The sequence below is a fragment of the Sminthopsis crassicaudata genome, chromosome 4 (genome assembly GCF_048593235.1).
Source record: "Sminthopsis crassicaudata isolate SCR6 chromosome 4, ASM4859323v1, whole genome shotgun sequence".
NCBI lineage: Eukaryota > Metazoa > Chordata > Mammalia > Dasyuromorphia > Dasyuridae > Sminthopsis > Sminthopsis crassicaudata.
In genome coordinates, this window is record NC_133620.1 from 129,213,629 (window position 1) to 129,237,988 (window position 24,360).

A 24,360-nucleotide genomic window follows, 5' to 3' on the forward strand; every position below is an offset into this window, starting at 1 on the left:
TTGTTTGTCTTGTTTGTCTTATCATGTCTCATCACAAAGAATGAAAAATAATATTCAAGCCAGAAAAAGTAGAATAAATATAATTTTTAAAGTATTGAAACATAGGATTGCTAAGGTATTAACAGGAAATCACTTGACTTCTTTCAATGAATTAAAATCTTCTAGATCAGGTCAATTACTATATGTATAGTAGAGTTTATAAGAAATAATAAGATAGAAGACTTGCTCTCTAAATGTCATCAGAGAAAGCAAATTTTTAATTAATAATACAGGATTGGATGTAATACCAAAAGAAATTATTGTTGTTATCTGGACTTATGATTTCATAGATATTGGAAATTCCATGTACACTATAATTCCACATACCAAAATAGCTCAGAATCTCTTGTATAACCATCATCTTAGTCACTTTTCTTAAAATAGTGAAAGGTTATTAAAGTTGCCTGCCCAACATCAGTAATGTCAGAAGTAGATCTAGGACCCATATCTTTCTAACACCAGATACATATGTCACAAGGACTTCTAAGGGGAAAAAATGAGGAAGAAGTACCTTTTAGGGATTGAAAATACCCTGGAGTCTTGAAGACAAGTTAGAGGGACTGAATTAGAGTGGTAATAATGGAAGTGGAAAGAAAGATCAAATATGAGAGACATGATATGACTAGATTACTGATTGTATGTGAGAGGGCAGTGAGAAAAATAATTATTAATTTCTGAGTCAGTTTGATAAGGAAGGGAGAAGGGAGGTTGTCCTGATTTTGATGTTTTTGATCATTTAAAAAGAAATTGAGAAGTAAATATCTGTTGAGCTTCAGGTGAAAATAAAATTAGAATATAAAAATGCAAATTCTAATTGTTTTAATGAATGTGTTCTTACCATTAAAATCTTCTTGGGTATGCATTGATATAAAAGAAAACTTATCATTTTTTTTTATTTTACTAATGTGACATTTCATGTCACAAAAATCTCTAAAGTTTTCCACAAATCCCTGAAAAGAATGGTAACTTGTCAAAGCATACCTTAATAGACAACTAATTAGCATTCAATTTGGATAATTATTCTATAAGGTATTGAGGTGATGTCATGGAGGTATATTATAGAAATCATGTTTTATATAGTGAATTAGAACTAACAATAGGCATTCATTCTTTTTCACATCATTCCTCTTTGTTTTGAACAAAGATAGCTGTAACTGATATTAATGCCTTTAAAATATTATTATAAATCAGAAATGTTTTCTGTCAAGTAAAACAACCTGAATATATGTCATTAAAGAAAAAAAATCCCTCCGCACTTCCCCCATAATCATTACAATTGTTTGGTTTAAGGACATCTAGGTGGCCTTGTGGATAGAAAGCTGGGCCTGGAAGCAGAAAGACTCATCTTGCTGAGTGCAAATCTGACCTCAGACACTATTAATTGTGTGATAGGGCAAGTCATGTAAGCTTTTTTGCCTCCTTTTTCTCATCTGTAAAATGGGCTAGAGCAGGAAATGGCAAACCACCAAGAAAATCTTTGCCAAGAAAATCCTAGAGGGCATCACAAAGAGTCAGAAATGACTAAAAGAACTAAACTACAGAGTTTTGGTGAGATGGCACAAAAACATTCTTGTTTGTAGAATGTCATTATATTACCCAGGTATAGAAATCAGGAAGAAAGAGAAATTAGACATCAAGTTCTTTTGGTGAACAAGCTATAAACACATTTTCCTGGTCCTCAGAATCAAACTAAAATAATAACTGATTGAAAATCCAGAGCCAATCTCATGGCTATTTCCTGGTCCTTTGATTGCCTTTCTCCTGCTCTCATTTCCTCACTTATTATTATTATTTTCGATAATCCTTCATCTGGGATGGTGATATTTCCCACAATTTTTCAATTAATTTTTTTAAATGAAAATGCAATCAAATGGCTTTCTGATTAAGTGAAAATCAGTGCCTTTGTGGTGAGGTGGCATTGAGCAAAACAAACGTCTTGACACTATCATTTGTCATTTTAGCAGGGCTGGGGCTTTCTGTAGCATTTCTCTTATAGCTGCCCCTCTTGAGCTTACATTTCATATTTGAGAAATAAATTGGGAGCATTAAGCTCATGCTGCGTTTGATTTAGTTTTCCTTTATACTAAAAAATGGAAGCTCATCTCAGCAAGATTGAGAGTAAAGTGCTGTGAGAAGCACATTTGTATCAACCTAGAGAGAGGCTTGAATGAGAGGGGAACTGCTAACCTTGATAAAGCTCTATATAAGAATTGTTTTGAGATCTTATTTTATCTTTTGATTTTAGAAATTATCCTTTTCTATTAACATATTTAGGAGGACATTATTGTATTAGGTTATTTTGTTGCATAACATTTTCCCTTTAGAGTCAACTTAAGTGTTAAAAAATACATCATACTTCACCTATATCTCTAAGCACAATAATTACAAACCAAAACTATATACCTCACTGTTACTATTTACATTGAAAATCTACTCCCGCCAAATTTTAAATAGAAATAATTATTTGATGCAGCAGAATTCTTTGTTCATTTTTTTAGTTGCAGACTCCAATACCACTAAATTAATTATTTTCCAAATTAAATTAATTTTATAGTAAAATGAGTAATTTTTTCACTTAATGTAAGTTTATGAACATTTCTTTCCTGTATTCTCATCAGTGCCCCTGTCTTGTTTCTAGGTTTCCTTCTCAGTCATTTGAGCTGTATTTCAAATTTTCTGAATTCATTAGTTTATGTGTTTATCATAAGATTCCTTGGATATATATATATATATATATATATATATATATATATATATATACTTGGTATTTATAAAACATTGCTTTGGCTGCTTGGAGAAATAAAAACATCAGTCTTGCGTTTTCTGCCATCATAAAGATAAATGTATTCCTAAAGGTAAATTACATATACACAGAATTAGTGCAATAGAACTTATTAGGTACATGAGAGGTACAAACTGATATGGGAATTTTGAGGAGGGAAAACTCATTGTTGATAGGAAAAATCATGAAATACTTTGTGGAGAAGGAGATACCTGTTCTGGAAGGATGGATAACATTTTTAATATGTGGAGATGGGGGATAAGCTCAACAAATGCATTCCTGAAAAAAACAATACAATAGGCAAAATAAAGGAATTTTTAAAATCCTAGGATGTATCTGTGAAATGCTGTATAGTCCAATTTAAAGTTTTTGTGAAAAGGAATTACACTATACAAGGTAGAAAATTAGGCTGAACCAATTATAGAGGACATAAAATAGAACTGAGCATTGGAGAAAAACTGAATAATTTGACCAAAAGAGTATTATATTCAAAGCAACGAATTAAGAAAATTGATGTATTAGCCACATGTCACATAAATACAAGACTTTCTCTCTGGTGGGGAGAGACTAGGAGGGACCTGAAGATGGTGGCATGGTGGTAGCATAGGAGAAATAGTCTTCATATCCATATTTCTGAGACAGACTTAACCTACTATCTCAACAGAATATATATCAATATATTCACATCTCATCATATTGAACCATGAGACCCTCACCTATATTTTCCTCTAAAGCCCCTACAAAAGAATTCACCTAATACCCTGGGGGGCCTTTTACTTGATATCTTAAATTGAAATAGAGCCCCAAATAGTTACAATTGTGACTATTAAGTTTACCCTCACTCAAACCAAAGCATTTCCCAAAGACACTGAGGCAAAGCCCCATAACTCGTATTAATTACGGTTTTCTGTCAGAACACATGAACCTAGTTATGGGTCTCTGTCTGAGTACCAATAAAACATGAGTTGCCTCTCTGTTTTTCCAACATGTGGACTCATCTCATTTTCTGGTCAAATGCCTGTTTGAGCATATATTTTCCACTATTTATGTTCGCTTCATTGGTATTATATAGCAGTGTATTTATGTATGCTATATATCTGTTGATATTTGGGTGAACTGGAGCTTCACTTCTTTTTTAAAAATAAAGTTTTTTCCCAGTAATATTTTTTCAAATTAAATGTAAAGAAAAAATTTTTTAAATTTTTTAAGTTAATTTTTATAATTATAACATTTTCTTTGACAGTATATATTCATAGGTAATTTTTTTTAACAACATTATCCGTTGTACTCCCTTCTGTTCCAAATTTTTCCCCTCCTTCCCTCCACCCCCTCCCCTAGATGGCAGGCATTCCCATACATATTAAATATTTTATAGTATATCCTAGGTACAATATATATGTGCAGAACCTAATTTTGTTGTTGTTGCAAAGGAAGAATTGTATCCAGAAGCTAAAAATAATCTGGGAAGAAAAACAAAACAAAACAAAACAAAACAGTTCTCACAGTTTATACTCATTTCCCAGTGTTCCTTTTCTGGATGTAGCTGATTCTGTCCATCATTGATCAATTGGAATTGGATTAGCTCTTCTCTATGTTGAAGATATCCACTTCCATCAGAATACATCCTCATACAGTATCATTGTTGAAGTGTATAATGATCTTCTGGTTCTGCTCGTTTCACTTAGCATCAGTTGATGTAAGTCTCTCCAAGCCTCTCTGTATTCCTGCTGTTGGTCATTTCTTACAGAACAATAATATTCCATAACATTCATATACCATAATTTACCCAACCATTCTCCAATTGATGGACATCCATTCATTTTCCAGCTTCTAGCCACTATGAAAAGGGCTGCCACAAACATTTTGGCACCTATAGGTCCCTTTCCCTTCTTTAGTATTTCCTTGGGATATAAGCCCAGGAGTAGTACTGCTGGATCAAAGGGTATGCACATTTTGATAACTTTTTGGGCATAATTCCAGATTGCTCTCCAGAATGGTTGGATTCTTTCACAACTCCACCAACAATGCATCAGTGTCCCAGTTTTCCCACATCCCCTCCAACATTCATCATTATTTGTTCCTGTCATCTTAGCCAATCTGACAGGTGTGTAGTGGTATCTCAGAGTTGTCTTAATTTGCATTTCTCTGATCAGTAGTGATTTGGAACACTCTTTCATATGAGTGGATATAATTTCAATTTCATCATCTGAGAATTGTCTGTTCATATCCTTTGACCATTTATCAATTGGAGAATGGTTTGATTTCTTATAAATTAGGGTCAGTTCTCTATATATTTTGGAAATGAGACCTTTATCAGAACCTTTAACTTTAAAAATATTTTCCCAATTTGTTACTTCCCCTCTAATCTTGTTTGCATTAGTTTTGTTTGTGCAGGAACTTTTTAATTTGGTGTAATCAAAATATTCTATTTTGTGATCAATAATGGTCTCTAGTTCTCCCTTGGACACAAACTCCTTCCTCCTCCACAAGTCTGAGAGGTAGACTATCCCATGTTCCTCCAATTTATTTATGATTTCGTTCTTTATGCCTAAATCTTGGACCCATTTTGATCTTATCTTAGTATGTGGTGTTAAATGTGGGTCCAATGCCTAGTCTCTGCCATATTAATTTCCAGTTTTCCCAGCAGTTTTTGTCAAATAATGAAATCTTATCCCAATATTTGGGATCTCCAGGTTTGTCAAACACTAGATTACTATTTTTATTCACTATCTTACCCTGTGAACCTAACCTATTCCACTGATCAACTAGTCTATTTCTTAGCCAATACCAAATGGTTTTGGTGACTGTTGCTTTATAATATAGTTCTAGATCAGGTATAGCTAGACCACCTTCATTTAATTTTTTTTTCATTACTTCCCTTGAAATTCTCGACCTTTTGTTATTCCATATGAATTCTGTTGTTATTTTTTTCTAGGTCATTAAAATAGTTTCTTGGGAGTCTGATTATATACCAATCAGATTAGTTTGGGGAGTATTGTCATCTTGATTATATTCGCTCAGCCTATCCAAGAGCACTGAATGTCTTTCCAATTATTTAAATCTGACTTTATTTTTGTGGCAAGTGTTTTGTGGTTTTGCTCATATAATTCCTGACTTTCCTTTGGTAGATATATTCCCAAATATTTTATACCCTCAACATTTGTTTGGAATGGAATTGTTCTTTGTATCTCTTGCTGTTGGATTGTGTTGGTAATGTACAAAAATGCTGAGGATTTATGTGGATTTATTTTGTATCCTGCAACTTTGCTAAAATTCTGAATTATTTCTAATAGCTTTTTAGCAGAGTCTTTGGGGTTCTCTAAGTATACCATCGTGTCATCTGGAAAGAGTGATAATTTGATTTCCTCATTTCCTACTCTAATTCCTTGAACCTCTTTCTCGGCTCTTATTGCCGAGGCTAGCATTTCTAGTACTATATTGAATAGTAATGTTGATACTGGGCAACCTTGTTTCACTCCTGATCTTACAGGGAAAGGTTCTAGTTTATCGCCATTACATATGATGTTTACTGACGGTTTTAAATATATGCTCCTGATTATTCTAAGGAAAATCCATTTATTCCTATACTCTCAAGCATTTTTAGTAGGAATGGATGTTGGATTTTATCAAATGCTTTTTCTGCATCTATTGAGATGATCATATGGTTTTTATTAATTTGATTATTAATATGGTCAATTATACTAATAGTTTTCCTAATATTAAACCAGCCCTGCATTCCTGGTATAAATCCTACTTGATCATAGTGTATTATCCTGGGAATGATTTTCTGAAGTCTTTTTGCTAATATCTTATTTAAGATTTTAGCATCAATATTCATTAAGGAAAGTGGTCTATAGTTTTCTTTCTCAGTTTTGATCTACCTGGTTTAGGTATCAGTACCATGTCTGTGTCATAAAAGGAATTTGGTAGGACTCCTTCAATCCCTATTTTTTCAAATTGTTTATATAGCATTGGAGTTAGTTGTTCTTTAAATGTTTGGTAGAATTCACATGTAAATCCATCTGGTCCTGGGGATTTTTTCTTAGGGAGTTGGTTAATAGCTTGTTCTATTTCTTTTTCTGAGATGGGACTATTTAGACTTCTTACTTCTTCCTCTGTTAATCTGGGCAAGCTATATTTTTGAAGGTATTCTTCCATTTCATTTAAGTTATCTAATTGATTGGCATAAAGTTGAGCAAAGTAGCTCCTAACTATTGTTCTAATTTCCTCTTCATTAGTGGTGAGTTCTCCCTTTTCATTGTCAAGACTAACAATTTGCTTTTTATCTTTCCTTTTTTTAATCAGGTTTACTAAGGGTTTGTCTATTTTGGTTTTTTTCATAGAACCAACTCTTAGTTTTGTTAATTAATTCAATAGTTTTTTTTACTTTCAATTTTATTAATCTCACCTTTTAATTTTAGAATTTCAAGTTTTGTGTTTGTCTGGGGGTTTTTAATTTGTTCCTTTTCTAACAATTTTAGTTGTAAGCCCAATTCGTTGGCCCTCTCTTTCTCTATTTTATGCAAGTAGGCTTGTAGAGATATAAATCTTCCCCTTATTACTGCTTTGGCTGTATCTCACACATTTTGGTATGATGTCTCATTATTGTCATTTTCTTGGGTGAAGTTATTAATTATGTCTATGATTTGCTGTTTTACCCAATCATTCTTTAGTATAAGATTATTTAGTTTCCAATTATTTTTTTGGTGTATTTTCACCTGACTTTTTATTAAATGTAATTTTAATTGCATTGTGGTCTGAAAAGGATGCATTTACTATTTCTGCCTTACTACATTTGATTTTGAGGTTTTTATGTCCTAGTATATGGTCAATTTTTGTATAGGTTCCATGAACTGCTGAGAAGAAAGTATACTCCTTTCTGTCTCCATTTAGCTTTCCTCAAAGATCTATCATATCATACTTTTCTAGTATTCTATTTACCTCTTTGACTTCTTTCTTATTTATTTTGTGGTTTGATTTATCTAATTCTGAGAGTGCAAGGTTGAGATCTCCCACTATTATAGTTTTGCTATCTATTTCTTCTTGTAGCTCTCTTAATTTCTCTTTTAAGAATTTAGATGCTGCACCACTTGGTGCGTATATGTTTAATATTGATACTGCTTCATTATTGATGCTACCCTTTAACAGGATATAATGCCCTTCCTTATCTCTTTTAATTAGATCAATTTTTGTTTTTTCTTGATCTGAGATGAGGATGGTTACCCCTGCTTTTTTGGCTTTGCCTGAAGCATAGTAGATTCTGCTCCACTCTTTTACTTTTAGTTTGAATGTATCACCCTGTTTCAGGTGTGTTTCCTGTAAACAACATATAGTAGGATTCTGACTTATGATCCAATCTGCTAACTGCTTCCTCTTTATGGGGGAGTTTACCCCATTCACATTTGTGGTTAGAATGACTAATTCTATATTGCTTGCCATCCTGTTAACCCCTGCTTATGCTTTTCTCCTTTCCTTCCCTCTTACCCCTCTACCCAGTATTAAACTTGTGAACACCACTTGCTTTTCACAGCCCTCCCTTTTTAGTATCCCTCCCCCACCTTAAAGTTACTTCCCTTATTTTACCCCTTTTCCTCACAATTTCTGTATTCCCTTCCCCTTAGCTTACTCCTTCCCTCTCACTTTTCAATGAAGTGGAAGAAGTTTTACCATAAATCGAAAGACTATTGATACACACTATGTTCATCTCCCTCCTTTCTTTCTCTCAGATATAATAGGTTACCTTTGCCTCTTCATGAGATGTAGTACCACCACTTTACACCTTTTTATGATATAATTTCCTTTCCACCTCTAGTTTCCAGGACAAATTAGATATATGTTCTTTACATATTTTTATAACAGAAGTATAGTTCTCAAGATTTCTTTTTACCTTTTTAGAAATCTCTTGAGTTCTGTATTTGAAGATCAAACATTTTATGTAGGTCTGGTTTTTTCATCAAGAATAGATGGAATTCATTTATTTCATTAAATGTCCATCTTCTTCCCTGGAAAATGATGCTCATTTTTGCTGGGTAAGTTATTCTTGGCTGCATACCAAGTTCCTTAGCCTTTTGGAATATCATGTTCCAGGCCCTTCGTTCTTTTAATGTGGACACTGCTAGATCCTGTGTTATCCTTATTGTGGATCCTCCATATCTGAATTGCTTTTTTCTAGCAGCTTCCAGTATTTTATCCTTTGTCTGATGGTTCTTGAACTTGACCACTATATTTCTTGACATTTTGATTTTAGGGTCCCTTTCAGTAGGTGATCGATGAATTTTTTCAATGTCTATTTTACCCTCTGTTTCCAAAACGCCTGGGCAGTTCTCCTTGATAATTTCCTGGAAAATAGTGTCCAAGCTCTTTTTTTCCTCACATTTTTCAGGGAGTCCGATTATTCTCAAATTGTCTCTCCTGGATCTGTTTTCCAGGTCTGTTGTCTTTCTGGTAAGGTACTTGACATTCTTTTAAATTGTTTCATTTCTCTGGTTTTGCTTGACTACCTCTTGGTTTCTCCTTGAGTCATTCATTTCTACTTGTTCGAGTCTAATTTTCAATGATGTATTTTCTTCACTCACTTTTTTTATATCTTTTTGTAATTGTCCAATTGAGTTTTTATCTTCTATGGAATTTTTTTTCCATTTTATCCATTTTATTTTTTAGAGAGCTGTTTTCTTTTTCTAGCTCACTAATCCTGTTTTCCTTGGAGTTGTTTACCTTTTCCAGCTCACTAATCTTGTTTCTCAATGATTTGATTTCTTTATCCACTCTGTCTTTAAATGCATGGGATGACTTCTCCTGGCTCTCTTGCCAAGCTTCCCTTTCCTTTTCCCATTTCTCTTCCAGCTCTCTTGTGAGAGCCTTTTTGATTTCCTCTATGAGGTTCTTTTGTATTGAGGAGCAGCTAATGTCCTCCTTAGGGGATTCCTCTGGGGACAATCTGTTTTTAGTCTCCTCAGTGTTTGAAATCTGCTCTCTCTCCACACAGAAGCTGTCAATGGTTAGAGCCCCTTTGAATTTTGTGTTCATTTTGTCAGAGCAGGAATCGAAGAAAACAAATTGACAAGAGAAACAATTGGTCTGTTTTGGGGGGGATGGGGCTGGATGGTATTAATGGGCTTCCTCTACAGACTGAGGGGGAGGGCAGCAGAGAGCCACTAACAGAACAGCAATGACTGTACTGAGTCTGTGCTCTGAGGCTCTGAGAATGCGCTGAGTCACTCCAGGTGGGGGTTGGGGGTAGCCAGGTTCTGAGAGACACTAGCTTTCTGGGGTTTTAATCTTCACCTCCGGTGTTTACACCCTCTCCGCTGATCCTGGCTTGCTGCCAAGATGGAGTATCCACAGTGGAATAAAAGCCTTTTGGCAGAAACTGCTGAGCTCGTACCCCTCCCCCCTCTGGTCTGAGCTGTGTGAGCTGTCTGTCTCACTCTGACTGCCTGCCCTCAGTCTGTGCCCAGTCTGTTCTACCCTCCTCTGAGCAAACACAGACCTTTTCTGGCGAGTTTCAAGGATGTCTTCTCTTGGTGATTATTTGTGGTTTTCTTTCTGGGTCAAGCATTAAGTCTGAGGCTTGTCATGAAGTAAGTTCTGAGAGAAAACGAGGAGCTCAAGCAGCTGTCTGCCTCCACGCCGCCATCTTGGCCAGAAGCTAAAGAAAAATTTTAACATTTATTTTTGTAAGATTTTTTTTCTCCTTCCTTTACCTTCTCCCTCTTCAAGACAGCAAACAATCATATAGGTTATACATGTTCAATCATCAAAAACATATTTCCATACTTGTTGTCTTGTCAAAGGAAAATCAGACCAAAAAGGAAAAAATCCATAAGAAAAAAAGACAGCAAATAAATTAAAGGGTAAAAATACCATGTTTTAATTTGCATTCAGTTTTTGTAGTTCTCCCTCTGAATGTGGATGGCATTTTGCATTCCAAACTTATTACAATCATCTTGGATCCCTGCATTGCTGTGAAGAGCTAAGTCTATTATTATTGATCATCACATAATCTCTCTGTTATTGTGTAAAATGTTCTCCTGATTCTGATCACTTTATTCAGGATCAGTTCATGTAAGTCTTTCCAGGCTTTTCTGAAATTAGCCTGCTCATCATTTCTTATAGAACAATAATATTCCATTATATTCATATACCATAATTTATTCAGCCATTCTCCAACTGATGGGATTCCACTCAATTTCCAGTTCCCTGCTGCACAAAAAACTGCTTCAAATATTTTTTACCTGTGGGTCCTTTCCCCTTTTTATGATTTCTTTGGGATACAAACCTAGGAGTGACACTGCTAAATCAAAGGGTACACACCAAAATTTTAATTCTTTGAAGAATGTACTATTTCATAATTCATAACTATATAGCAGCAATGTTTTTAGAGATTTTATTAATGTGTTATAGTTACTTTTGTTGTGTGTTGTATAATTGTTTTATTGATGTTGTGTAGCAAATTCTTGAATCTCTGAATCTGTCTGCCCCAGTTTCCTCATTTGTAAAACAAACAAACAAAAGATAAATCCCAGGATTGTTGTAAGAATGAAATGAATTATTAATTATAAAGCACTTTGCAAATATTAAAGTGCTATATGAATGCTAGCTAGCTATTATTATTATTGACAAATAATTTAAAAGAAGAAGATGGAGAGGTATGAGGAATCAATAAAACTGGTTAACACATGGAAAACAATGTGATGTTATAAGCAAAGTTCCATTTTCTTAGGCTGGAACCTTAACAAAGAATCAGGGATGAAGTGGAGGATGGGAAGACCTTTCTTCACATCTCCTCTTTGTGACCAAGTATGTTATTATAATAATCAATGATAATAATATATAAATAGAGTCCAATACATATTGGGTACTGTACTGAGGACAGAATTGATATCTCATTTGAGACTCAAACAACCTTGGGAGTTAAGTGCTATTATTATCCCCATTTTATAGAAAAGGAGACTGAAGAAAAGAGAAGTTAAGTGCCTTGCCCAGTTTCACTCAGTAAGTGTTTGGGATCATATTTGACCTCAAGTTTTCCTGACTTCACATTCTTCAAGATAACTTCACAACCTTCTTCTTCCACTGTAGTATGATTTTTATTTCTATTTGCAACTAGTTAGTCATTGTATATATTGTTTTTCTGACTCCACATTCTTTACTTTGCATCAGTTCATATATACTCTTCTCATGCTTTTTTTATTTCTCATGTTAATCATTTCTTAGAACATAGAGGTATTACATTACATATATGTGCTTTGATTTGTTTAGCAATTCCCATATTAATGGTACTCTGCTTTTTAAAAAGTTATTCCTTTGCTATAACAAAAATAGTTCTTTTAAAAATATTCTGGTATATGTACTGTCTTTCTTTTTGTCAGTGATTTCTCCAGAGTATAAGATCTGCAGTAGGATCACTGAGTCATTTTAGCCACTTTCATTAAATAATCCCAAATTCTTTTTGAGAATGATAATATTGATCTATATTTTCACCAATAATAATGTGTTTTTTCCTTATAACTGCATCACCATTTATTGTTTTCATCTTTTGTCAGTTAGCTTTATGTTAGGCAAAACCTCAGGATTGTGTTGATTTGAATTTTATTATCTGTAACTCAGCACATTCTGTACAATGAGTGCCAATAATTTACAATTTTTTTCTGTTGAAAACTGTTTGTTCATATAATTTGACCTTTTCTGTGTTGGGGAATTACTTTTGGAGTACAGATCATTATTAATTTGTTACTATTAATTAAAGACATTCTGAATCTGATGTAAACAGAATCATATAAACTCAAAATGATCTTGTTTAACGTTTTCTCAAAAGTTTTAAATTTAAAACATATATGAGTTACTCAAATTCATGTACTCATACTTAATTTATTTTCATGCTCACAAAATTCAGACTTAGAAAATTTGGATTGTAATGAGAAGTGGCATTAAGACATTCTTAGCAAGAAGAAGCTGGAAGGAAAGTGATGATGGTGACATTCTCATTCTTTTGCTATAATTTGTTACATATTGCTGTGCTTGATATATTTGTTGAAGAATTCTCATCCATTTGTACACCTCCTATGATGATTAGCATATTGACATGCAGTGAACATTTCCCCCTACTTCCTTTCTTTGCTATTTCACTAACACAGCATAAATATTAGGTAGTAACACTTAAAATAAATCTCCTTTAAAGTCAACATTGCATTTACAGGGACCTCTTTGAAATGGGGCATCATAATTTTTCCTGTGGTCTTTTCTTCTTGAACTACATAACATTGCTACTTTTAGAATTGAATTTTTTTTCATACATCAACAATTTTCTAGAAGCAAAAACTGTTACTGTTTATCTTAGAATGTATTCAGGAATTCAAAATTCAGGAATGTATTCAGGAAGCCAAATACATTTTAAAGATAGATCTTGCTACTCTATTTAACATTATCATATGATGATGATAATTAATGATATCTACATTAATCCACATTTCCATAAAATGTCTTCATTATGGAATACATTTCTTTTTCTTATTATGTTTGAAGCATTCACAGATTTCAAGTGTTTTAAAAATAAGAACGTATTATGTTTCCATATCTCTATCTCAAAATAGAAAATGTTGACATTTTCACTGCAGAGATGTGAATACAATCAGGCAGTCAGTCAATAAGCGTTATAAAGTTCTTATTATGTGCCAAGAAACAAATGTGATTAAAGTCTACATTTGAAATACACATTAAGCAAGTAGTCTTTATAATAAATTTGCACCCTTATTATTATTAATTTAGCCTTATTTAAGATCTTATCATAATTAGTGCTTTAAGTATATGATACTTGGGTTAGCTCAGTACTACATTAATAACTTGGTTAATTTCACATATGAGATTAACTGGTTAAGATTGACATTACCTTACATTTTAAGCTTTAGCTATAACATAAATAGCAATAACACTTACTGTTCTGTATAGCCCTTGTTCATTTTGGCTTTGAAAAATTCCAGTTTCAAAATTCATTTAATAACTTTATGACTTCTCAATTAAAAAAAATTTTATGCAGGGTTTTCCCAATATCCCTTAATACTTAAAAGAGGGAAGAACCCTTCCTCTGTTGATTATCTCCAGTTTATCCTTTATATATAATTAATTGTATGTTATATTTTCATGTTTTCTCCCTTTATTAGACTGAGAAGAAATTATTTTTGCTTTTCTTTTTTATCCTCAGTTCTTAGCAATGTGCTTGACATATAACAGACATGTAATAAATTTGTGCTAATGACTAATTTTTAATATTCAATAGTAGACTTAAATGTCTATGTAAAAATTAGTTAAAAAGTAAAGGGTCTAAGTGTAGGTTTTTACATCATTCATATATATATACATATATATGTACATATATATATATATATATATATTTCCTAATACATGCAGATTGATTTAGGATTCTTATATATACTTACATATTCATATACATACCTATACATAATTCTCAATTAATTATTCTGGTTACTTAACTTAAAAATCAAAACTCTACCCTCAGGAGTAATAAGGCACAAATATACCAGGAATATGTACAAGTAGCAATTATTAAATCTTTTTTATGTCAGTTTGGAATATCTTAATATATTCCAATAAACAGTAGAAACAAAATTATCAAACCATACAAAAGAGTAGCTTCCAGCTAATAAAAAAATAAAAGATTGTAGTGTTAAATTAGACAAACAAAAATAGAGCAACAGATTATTATTACTTCACCCTATTTAGAAAATGCCAAACCATTATAAATCTGTTGACTGTGGAGAATAGCATAGCTGTTAGGCTTTTTATATATAGTAGATTTTTTTAGAACTTTCTCTTATTAGGGGACACTTCTTCCCAAGTTTCAGAAAACAGTTACTACTCACAAAGAAAACATTTAAAAATAAAGTCTAATGAGAAAGGGCACTTAATGCTGGACAGCAACCATAGAAAGTTATTCAGATAGTTTCTTACTTTTAGTCATTTAACATATGAAAAGGCAGCAAGGAATTTGAGAATACCTTTGTCCAGCAAGATGGCACCAGTTCTTCCTTTTCCTATTTGCAATTTGTAGAGTAACAGACTTAAAGAGATTATCTTTTGTTAAAATATATTTTTAAAAAAGAGATTATCTTTTCCTATTTGACTTGAATTTTAAAATGTCTAATCCTTAAAATTATTACCCTCCTTTCCCATTCTACTCCTAGAATTCTTTCCTCCTGAATCAGTAGCCTGATGTTCCAGTCAGAATCAAAGAGTCGTTATCATTGAACAAGATGGGATATGGATTTCTGTTGTCCAGAATTCAAATTTAGATATTCATTGACATTTATGTTATACTCTAAATATGGTATCCATTAAGCAGATTTGGGGAGACTGAATTATCTAGGAAAATAAATAAAATTTATAGCATAATTTCTATGAGAAAAAGAATTTCAAGTTTTAAACAGCCAACATATAAATGAATTGTAAAAGAAAGTCAATATAGGAATTTATTTTTTCTTGATTAGGAGTATTTCTCTTAAAAATTTTTTCTACATGTCTTTTTTCTCCCGTTGTGGGGGGAAATGAAATGGAGTTAAGAGTTTTTTTATTCATTAAAATATAAAAATAAATTTAAATTCATTTATTAGTTGAGGACCTAAGGGAAAGTGTTGACTATTATTGGAGCATCTTCATTGAGTTCAAATCACTAGGCCTGGACTACTGATTTTTAATTAGTGAAAGAATGAGTAGATGAGATTGTAGATGAGATTTCTAATTCCTAGTTAACTTTGAAAAATTGTAGAGAACATGAGAGTTATCATTAATAAAAGAGATAGGTAAATTCATGAATTTTCAGAAGTGTTAGAAGATAGATTCTTCAAACCACAGTACATTTGATATAAACTAAAGACAAAATTCTATATTATTTAAAGATATTTTACATGTGTATGCAAAGTTAAACAAATGATTAATAACCACCTTAGATGATTTTGAATTCATCAAGAACAATTTATGTGAGAAACAAATTCTTGGCTCCCTTTTATCTGACCTTAGTCTCAACCAGGGGTTCTCAAACTATGGCCCGCAGGCCAGATACGCCCACTGGCCAGATACGCCAGCTGGCCAGATAAGCCCACTAAGGACGTTTATGCGGTTATGGCAAATGGGCTAAGGGACAGAGACAGAGTGAGTTTTTGTTTTTACTATAGTCCAGCCCTCCAAAAGTCTGAGGAACAATGAACTGGCCCCTTATTTAAAAAGTTTGAAGACCTCTGGCTCAACCATAATAATTTCTAAACCAAGTCACAACTGTGGATGAAAGGGACTGTAAGCTCTAAGAGAGCTCCTGAATTACAGTTTATTGAAGGATATCTGAGGTACCTGGTTCACAGCTACCTAGTTAAAGGAGTAAGGATATCCTGGGAAGCATAATCCTGAAATCCAGCTTTCCTAGTGAGAGGAGAATTTCAAGTGGGCAAATCTGGCTTCTGAATTTGCTTCCACCAGCATACCTGTACTCAAGTGCTTCAAAATTCAGCTTTCTCTCAGGAAAGATGGACCTTGAAGGTATATAAGCAATAAAGTGGTTGGGGAGGGGGGGAATCTTTGCTCTTTTCTATTACCCTTAGAATTCCTGAGATTTGTGGAGAAGGGAAGAAGTGAAAATTAACACCTCTTAAGTCTTTCTCCTAAGTAGACACTTGAGAGAAAGATGTTTATAAAATAATCAACAAATTAGAGGAGTTGGTCAAAAAGATAACCTGAAGAAATTTACATTCTACATGGAAAATTATTCACCTAGGAAAGAGTCCCCATGAATCTTTAGGAGAAAAATATGGCTAGTAAATTTTATGTTTCAAAACTTATAGTTGCTTTAGTAAGAACAGTATGCATGGCCCTAAAATGAAGAATGCAGTGTTATCTGGGGAGGATGTGACTGAGAATGTTGTATGATCAGCCTAGGAGAAAGATTCCACTGATAGATGAATAATGCAACCCTTGGTATCCATTGTACAAGTTCTGCCAAAAACAACAACAATAACAACAAAAACTCAGTTGTGCATTTATGGAGACCTTAGCAAAATGAAGAACAAGTATTGTGCCACTTTTCAGGTATTTTGACAGTTGGTTCCTCATGACTGAATTGGTTTATCTTCCCCTCCATTTCTAGTTTTCTTTTAGGCTCAGATGAATGAATCTATACAATGCACTTGCTGATTCCATTCACTATGAAGTTGTCAGTATTTTCAAGTTTCTTTTCATGTACTTTCTGTTTACTTCATGTTTACTTATCTGGAAATAGGCTGTTTCCTTCCAGTGTACCTTAATTTAAGCCCTTGAGAGAAGATAACTTTCATTTTTGTCTTTGTATCCTCAGTATATTAGGAGAATGTTGTGGATAAAGCATTGACAGAATTTCTCATGTTTTATTTATAGTTAAGATGAAGAAATAAGGACAACATAATAGTTTTTAGATGATTTTAGAATTAGTTCAATAGGAAGACCCAGAGGACTCATTAATTTACCCATGTCAATGTGGAGGAAATTCCTTGCTGGAGACTGCCCTTAGCCCCTTACCATGTTCAGTCTTTTTTTAAAATTGGGCTTAGGTAGCATAGTAATCAAATTGACAGATGACAAATAAGATAGGGGGACCAAAAAGATGTCAGCATGCTAAAATTATGTGCTAAACCAAATAAGAATAAACTTAAGGGGATAATTAGATTAGAATTTTAGCTGCACAGGGATAAAATGGGGAAGGAATACAGTAGTCTCCATGAAAACAACGTGAGGGAAGAACTTTCAGAGGCAGTTGAAGTGGCAGACTAGAGGAAGTGCTCAGCTAAACTCTCTCATATTCCACTTCAAACAACTTTAAACTAACCTTCCAATTCTGGAGTATCAGAGACAACAAAAGGCTACATTGAGATATCCTTCCAGCCCAAAACAACTTAAGAGGTCAACAGGAGAGACCTATAACACAGAAGTAGAAGATGATATGAAGATCACAGGGATGAATGACCAGTGCTAATACTAGGTGTTGGTAAGGACAAAGCAGTAGCTTTGGCAGCTCATAAGGAAGAGACAATGAGAGGGCAGTAGAGATGATGGGAGACCCCATACAAGTACCACATACAAGACCAAATGCTGTTTGCAAATTCATTGTCCGTACTTGCTTTTTGGTCATAGATCAAGGGCAGAGATGAGTACTTTCAGTAAGAAGGAAGCAGAAACCCTTAGAGACAGTATGTTTTTAGGTCACAATAAATCAGATCCCCTGAAGAACAATCACTTAAGGCATAAGGGACCCTGAGGAATAGTATCAATTGCAATCCCAAAGGATTAAGGACCCTTTCTGGGCAAAAGCCAGAGTGTAGACCAGAGAATGAGTGACCATACCTCTACCCTGACCAAACCACGTTAGAGCACTGAAAATTTCCAAATTCTCAGAACTAGATAAAAGCAGGAGTGCTGAAAAAACCTGAAGCTTGAGACAGTGTCCCCTTCCAGTCCAATACCATCAACAGAGTCCAACGTTTAACATAAATTTAAAAGTCAAGAAATAGAATGGGAAATGAGCAAACAAAAAAATAAATAAATAACTTCACCACGAAAAAGTACTGTGGTAACAGGGAATATCAAGGCACAAATTCAGAAGAAGACAATGAAATCAACCAGATTACAAGAAAAGCATCAAAGGAAAGAAAAGTGAATTAGACATAAGCCAAAGAAAAATTCTTAGAAGGGGTAAAATTTTAATTTCAAAATCACATAAGATTGGTAGAATAAAAGTTAGATAAAGAAATGAAAGCAAAGGAAGCAACTTATGAAAACACAATTAACAGCTTGGTAAAAGAGACATAAATATTGAAGAAAATAATAGCTTAAAAATAGAATTGACCAATTTGTAGTGGGAGGGGAGAGTACAAAAAAATCAATGAAGAGAATTATTGCTTAAAAATTAGATTCTAAGAATTGGAAGCTAATGATTCCATGGAAATTCAAGAAACACTAAAACAAAGAAGAATAAAAAATAGAAGGAAAATGTGAAATATCTCACTGGAAAAATAAGTGACCCTGAAAACAGATGAGAGATAACTTATTGATTGAACCTCCTAAAAGTTGTAATCAAAGAAAGAGCCTAGACATCATAGTTCAAGAATTAGCAAAGAAAACTGCTCCCAAATTCTAGAACAAAAGGGTAAAATAGAAATGGAAAAAAAAACAAAACAAAACAACAACAACAAATAATCACTATTCAAAATGAAAACTCCCAGGAGTTTTACAACCAAATTCCAGAATTCCTAGGTCATAAAGAAAACACTTCGACCATCCAGTAGGAGAGACTAAGTATACAATACACAGTAGTAAATGACCACAGAAACCTCTAGATCTAAAAGATCTAAGCTTTTGGGACAAGAACTTAGTGTTCGACAAAAATTGCTAGGAAAACTAAAAAGCAGTTGGGCAGCAATTAGCATGTTATATACTAGCATAAAGTCAAAATGTTTAAGTGATTTAGATATAAAGAGGTGATATTATAAATAAATTAGGGGACTATGGAAAAATATTCCTGACAGATTTATGGAAAAGGGAAGAGTTTATGATTAAACAAGAAATAAAGAGGATAATAGAAGGTAAAAATTGATGATTTTGATTATATGAAACTAAAACACTTTTATCCAAACAAAATTAACATAGCCAAAATTAAAAGGAAAACAAGAACGGGGCGGGGGGGGGGGGGAGAGTTTATAGCAAGTTTACCTGATAAAGATTTAATATTCAATTATATAGGGAACCAAAACAAATTTATAAAAATAAAAACAGTTGATAACTAAGATCAGTTGATAACTGGCTAAAGGATCTGAACAGGCAATTTTCAGAAAAAACCAAAGTTATCAATTATCACATAAAAGTATTCTTGATCACTATTGATTAGAGAAATACAAATTAAAACAATTCTGAAGTACTCAGATTTATCAGATTGACTAATATAACAGAAAAGGGAAATTACAAATGCTGGAAGGGCTGTGAAAAATTGGGAACTAATATATCTTTGGTAGAGTTGTAAACTAGTCCAACTATTCTAGAGAACAATTTGGAACTATGTCTAATGTGTTATAAAATTGTGCATACCTTTTGATCCAGCAAATATTCTATTAGGTCTGTATTCCCAAGAGATTTTTAAAAAGGGAAAAGTACATATTTATATAAAAAGAGTTATTGTAGCTCTTTGTGTGGTGGACAACAAATAGAATTTAGGGCATATCAATTGGGGAATAGCTGAACAAGTTGTGGTATGTGATTGTGATGTAATACTATTGTGCTATAAGAAATCAACAGAATGACTTCAGAAAAACCTGGGAAGATTTATATGAATTGACACAAAGTGATGTGAGCATAACCAAGGGAACATTTTTAACAATAATTGCAATATTGTAAGGATGATGAACAGTGAAACTTGGCTACTTTGATCAAGACAATTTCAAAAGACCTATGATGAAAAATGCTTTCTACCTTCAGAGAGAGCTGATGAACTCTGAATGCGGATTGAAGCATGTCTTTTTCCAAATCTTATTTTTCTTAAATTATTTTTTTTCTTTTGCAACATGGCAAATATGGAAATAAGGTTAACATGACTTTACATGAATAATCACTATCAAATTGTTTGTCTTTTCAAGGAGCAAGGATATGCCAAAGTCAGGGAGAGAATTTAGTACTCAAATTTTTTAAAGGACTTAAAAAAAATTTATATGTAATTGTGAAATAAGGAAAGTATATATTTTTTAAAATAATCTAGGAGTTTTATGGGACTGAACAGTTGATATTAACAAAAATATGACATGACTGCATAAACTTTTAATACAAACTCAGAATTATGTTAACAGCAGAATGTTCAGACCTAAAAAAGTGATAGTTTTAGTATGCTGTGTCCCTGGTTAGACTATCAACCTCAATGTATTGTATTCAGTTCTGGATATCAAATTTTTAGTAAAAATGTGTACAGATGATGATGACCAGGATGTTAATGGAACTTAAGCTCATGTGATATGAGTTAAAAGTCGGTTAAAAGAATAAGTCATGTTTATATTAGAACAGAGTAGACTTAGTGGGCTTTTCTTAAAGCTATTTTTATTACCTGAAGTACTGCCAAATGGAAGAAGATTTAGACATGTGTTGCTGGTCTTAAAAGAAAAAAGTAGAATCATTGGAGGGCAAAGAGGCATGCTTCAGTTTGGTGTAATGAAACCCTTCATAAAAAAAAGATAGCTGTCCAAGGTTGAATCAAAGAAGTTTCTGGTATTCTCTTGGTGGAGAGATTTAATGACATTTGTTGGAGTTATTCCTAATTCATGTGTGTTGGGCTAATGATAGAGAATGTCCAACCTTCAGGCCATGTAAAATCTGTAAAATCATTTGATCTGACCATGCCAAAGTAACCACAGGTGATAACAACTTCCCATTGCTTGAGTTCTTTAAGTTGATAATTTTGTATGACCAATGAATGATGTCATAGGTATTCAAATAGCTCTTGGTAGAAAAAAAGGGTCCCCCTCTCTAGGTTAAAAGATGACTGTCCAGAGATCCCTTTCAACAATGGGTAACTATGCAAGATTTTTTTTTTTCTGAGGCAATTAGGGTTAAGTGACTTGCCTAGGATCATGCAATAAGGAAATGTCTGAGGCCAGATTTGAGCTCCTGACTTTAGGGCTGGTAGTCTATCCATTGTGCCATCTAGCTGCCCCAACTATACAAGATTTTAAAAATCTTATTTCACTTATCAACTGATCTCATCAATATACCTCACTAATAATTAGATTAATTATCTATGTATTAAATAAATAAAATTATGATTTGTTCCACTGTTAAATATTAAGTAATATATGTTGGATAGTGATTTGGACAGACTCTAAGCTTGTTGTTACTATTTTTAAAATGCCCCTAAAGATTTCCTTGGAAGAAATAATTACCTTCTCTGACTGCCCCATATTCTCTGGTGTAATTTCATTCTGTTCTTTCTGTATTATGGTAGAGATTTGTTGCATGTAAAATGAGATATTAAGCATGAAAGAATAATAAGCCAAATGTGATTTGATAATTGTATTTTTACATTAAACCAGGAGGATTTGTCCAATCAGTAGCAAAAATGTAGCACTTTGCTAGAGGTTCTTACCTGATGTGAAGAATTGTCCTTCACATTAAAAATAGCTTAATGATTTACACCATTTTTATTAAAAAATAAATAAATAGATCAGGGTACTAATAATCATTTTATTCAGCAATGTCTATATAAAATACTACTCTGAGGACAGTAAACTTTCATCCATTGTGATCTAAAGCCTTTGCCACCTCAGCAATTTTTCTATCATGGATACAATATTTTACCATTGTTACCCTGGAAAGCATTTCTTATTTATAATGATGTGAGATATACATACACACACATATCTTGAAAAGTTATAAAATATGTATTATTTACCTGAGAAAATGACCGAACATAAGCACGTTTTTATGATCAGCAAAATTCATGAGGTATATACATTTATCAAATTTAAATAATCAAGTCCAAATATGCAGAATTATATAAGACCACTCAGTGGAAGCCAACAAATATGAGTAGTGAAGTTCTGTCCTAAATTAAATTTTAAAACCCGCTAATGGTGAATGTTTGAGGATTTAAGGGAGTAAAACTGTTAATAGTGAGAGATAAGATCTTTACTGTTGCTATCATAGCTCTAGAATTTTTGTAGTTGGTATGTTGAATGCCTTTTGAAAAAAGAACAACCCATGAACTTGTAGGTGCTGAATGAACATTTGTTTTGTAAATTCTTTTGTATTTTAATAACATGCATTTTCAAAAGTATCCTACTAAGAATTAATGACTAATATTTATTAATGCTGATACCTAGATGTCAATGGTATTTATTCTTCTTGTTTCATGCATGTAATTTGAATTAGCAGAAATTTGGTATCAAAAGTCCTTGAGTTCAAATCCAATCTTTTACACTAGTTGTGTAATCCTGGGCAAGTCATTTAAACCTTTGACTACATAAGTTTCTTCAGCTCTAAAATTTGTTGGTATTATTTAGTCATTTTCAGTCATGTCCACTTATTTATGACCACTTTGGAGGTTTTCTTGGCAAAAATACTAGAATAGTTTGCCATTTCCTTTTCCAGCTCACTTTATAGATGAGCCAACTGAGGCAAACAGGGTTAAGTTATTTTTCCAGGGTCTCACAGGTAGTAAATACCTGAGGGTGAATTTGTACTCAGGATTATCAGTTTTCCTGATTCAATTCCCTGAGCTCTATTCACTGTGCCAACTAACTGCCATTAATTATACTATAGAAAATCATCAGTTTATAATATAGACCTACCTTTCTGTGCTATTGTCTTAAATAAGAGAATATTTATAAAAAGTACTTAGCACCATGCCTAGCAATAGTAGCTGCTTGATAAATGTCCTTCCTGAAGAAACTGATGAGAAAGAAGAGGTTATGAATGAAGGATCTGGTTTACAGGTAAAGCAAGGTCAAAGGTACAGGCTTTGGCTTAGGTAAGGTGAAAGGACTACTCTTTTTCTGTGATATGGCAGCATAGAATGGTTAACATTATCCTAGATTTAGAATCATAAGACCTTGGATTCAATCTTAGCTCTGGCACTTATTAGCTGAATGACCTTGGGAAAGCAATTTTATTCCTAGACTTACCTTCCTTATCTGTTAAAAAAAAAAAAAAAAGAAAAGAAAAAAAAAGGTTGAATAAGATCAGGATTTTTAAATTTTTTCCAATTAAAGTCCCTTTTAACCTGAGAAAATTTTATGTGACCAAGGGTATGTATGTATTTTTAAAAATAGGTATAAAAATCAAACATTTATTAATAATAAATCACAATTTCATGAGCCCCACATTCAGAGACCCCATATGAGTTGCAACTTACAGTTGAAGAAGCTGATGACAAAATTGCTTTTATGCCCCTTCCATCTCTAAATCTATTTTTCCTGTAACAAGAGAATGGTGGAACATGTTGAGAAGTGGGAGGTACAGAAATACAGAGAAAAGCAGCTCCTCACAGATTGACTTGTTAGGCAGGAAAATGTAAGCTAAGAGAGGATACCAGAGGAATGAATGGATGGTAAATCCCTTACTACATGCAAGCACCTCTGCTGTTGATACAAAGACAAAAGTCAAATAGTTCTTGCCATCAAGGAGCTTATATTTTATTCTCATAGTCTATGACTTGAGGAGACAAAAGAAAGTTTGGAACAGATACTATAGAGAATGCAAAAAGAATTAATCAAGGAAAAGCAAAAGAATCAACAGTTAAAATTAGGTAACAAATTTGCCTTGGGCTCAGTCTCCAAGTTATAAATAGGAAAAGAAAAGGCATGATGGTTAACGGCACACACACTGGGGCTTTTGTTGGTGACAAACATTGACTAGAAAAAGGGACAGTGGCTTAAAGGATAGAGCACAGTGTAAAACTGAATGGATGAGCTAACTAAAATTTTGAAGTAATCAAAGTGCAGCCAGGGAGATGGAGTAGGAAATCAAAGAGA

General features: G+C 33.2%; 1 protein-coding gene across 1 annotated transcript in view; it reads left to right on the forward strand.

Moving 5' to 3' along the window:
* Positions 1-24,360, forward strand: part of PRKN (parkin RBR E3 ubiquitin protein ligase) — a 1,861,641-nt gene that overhangs the window by 292,854 nt on the left and 1,544,427 nt on the right.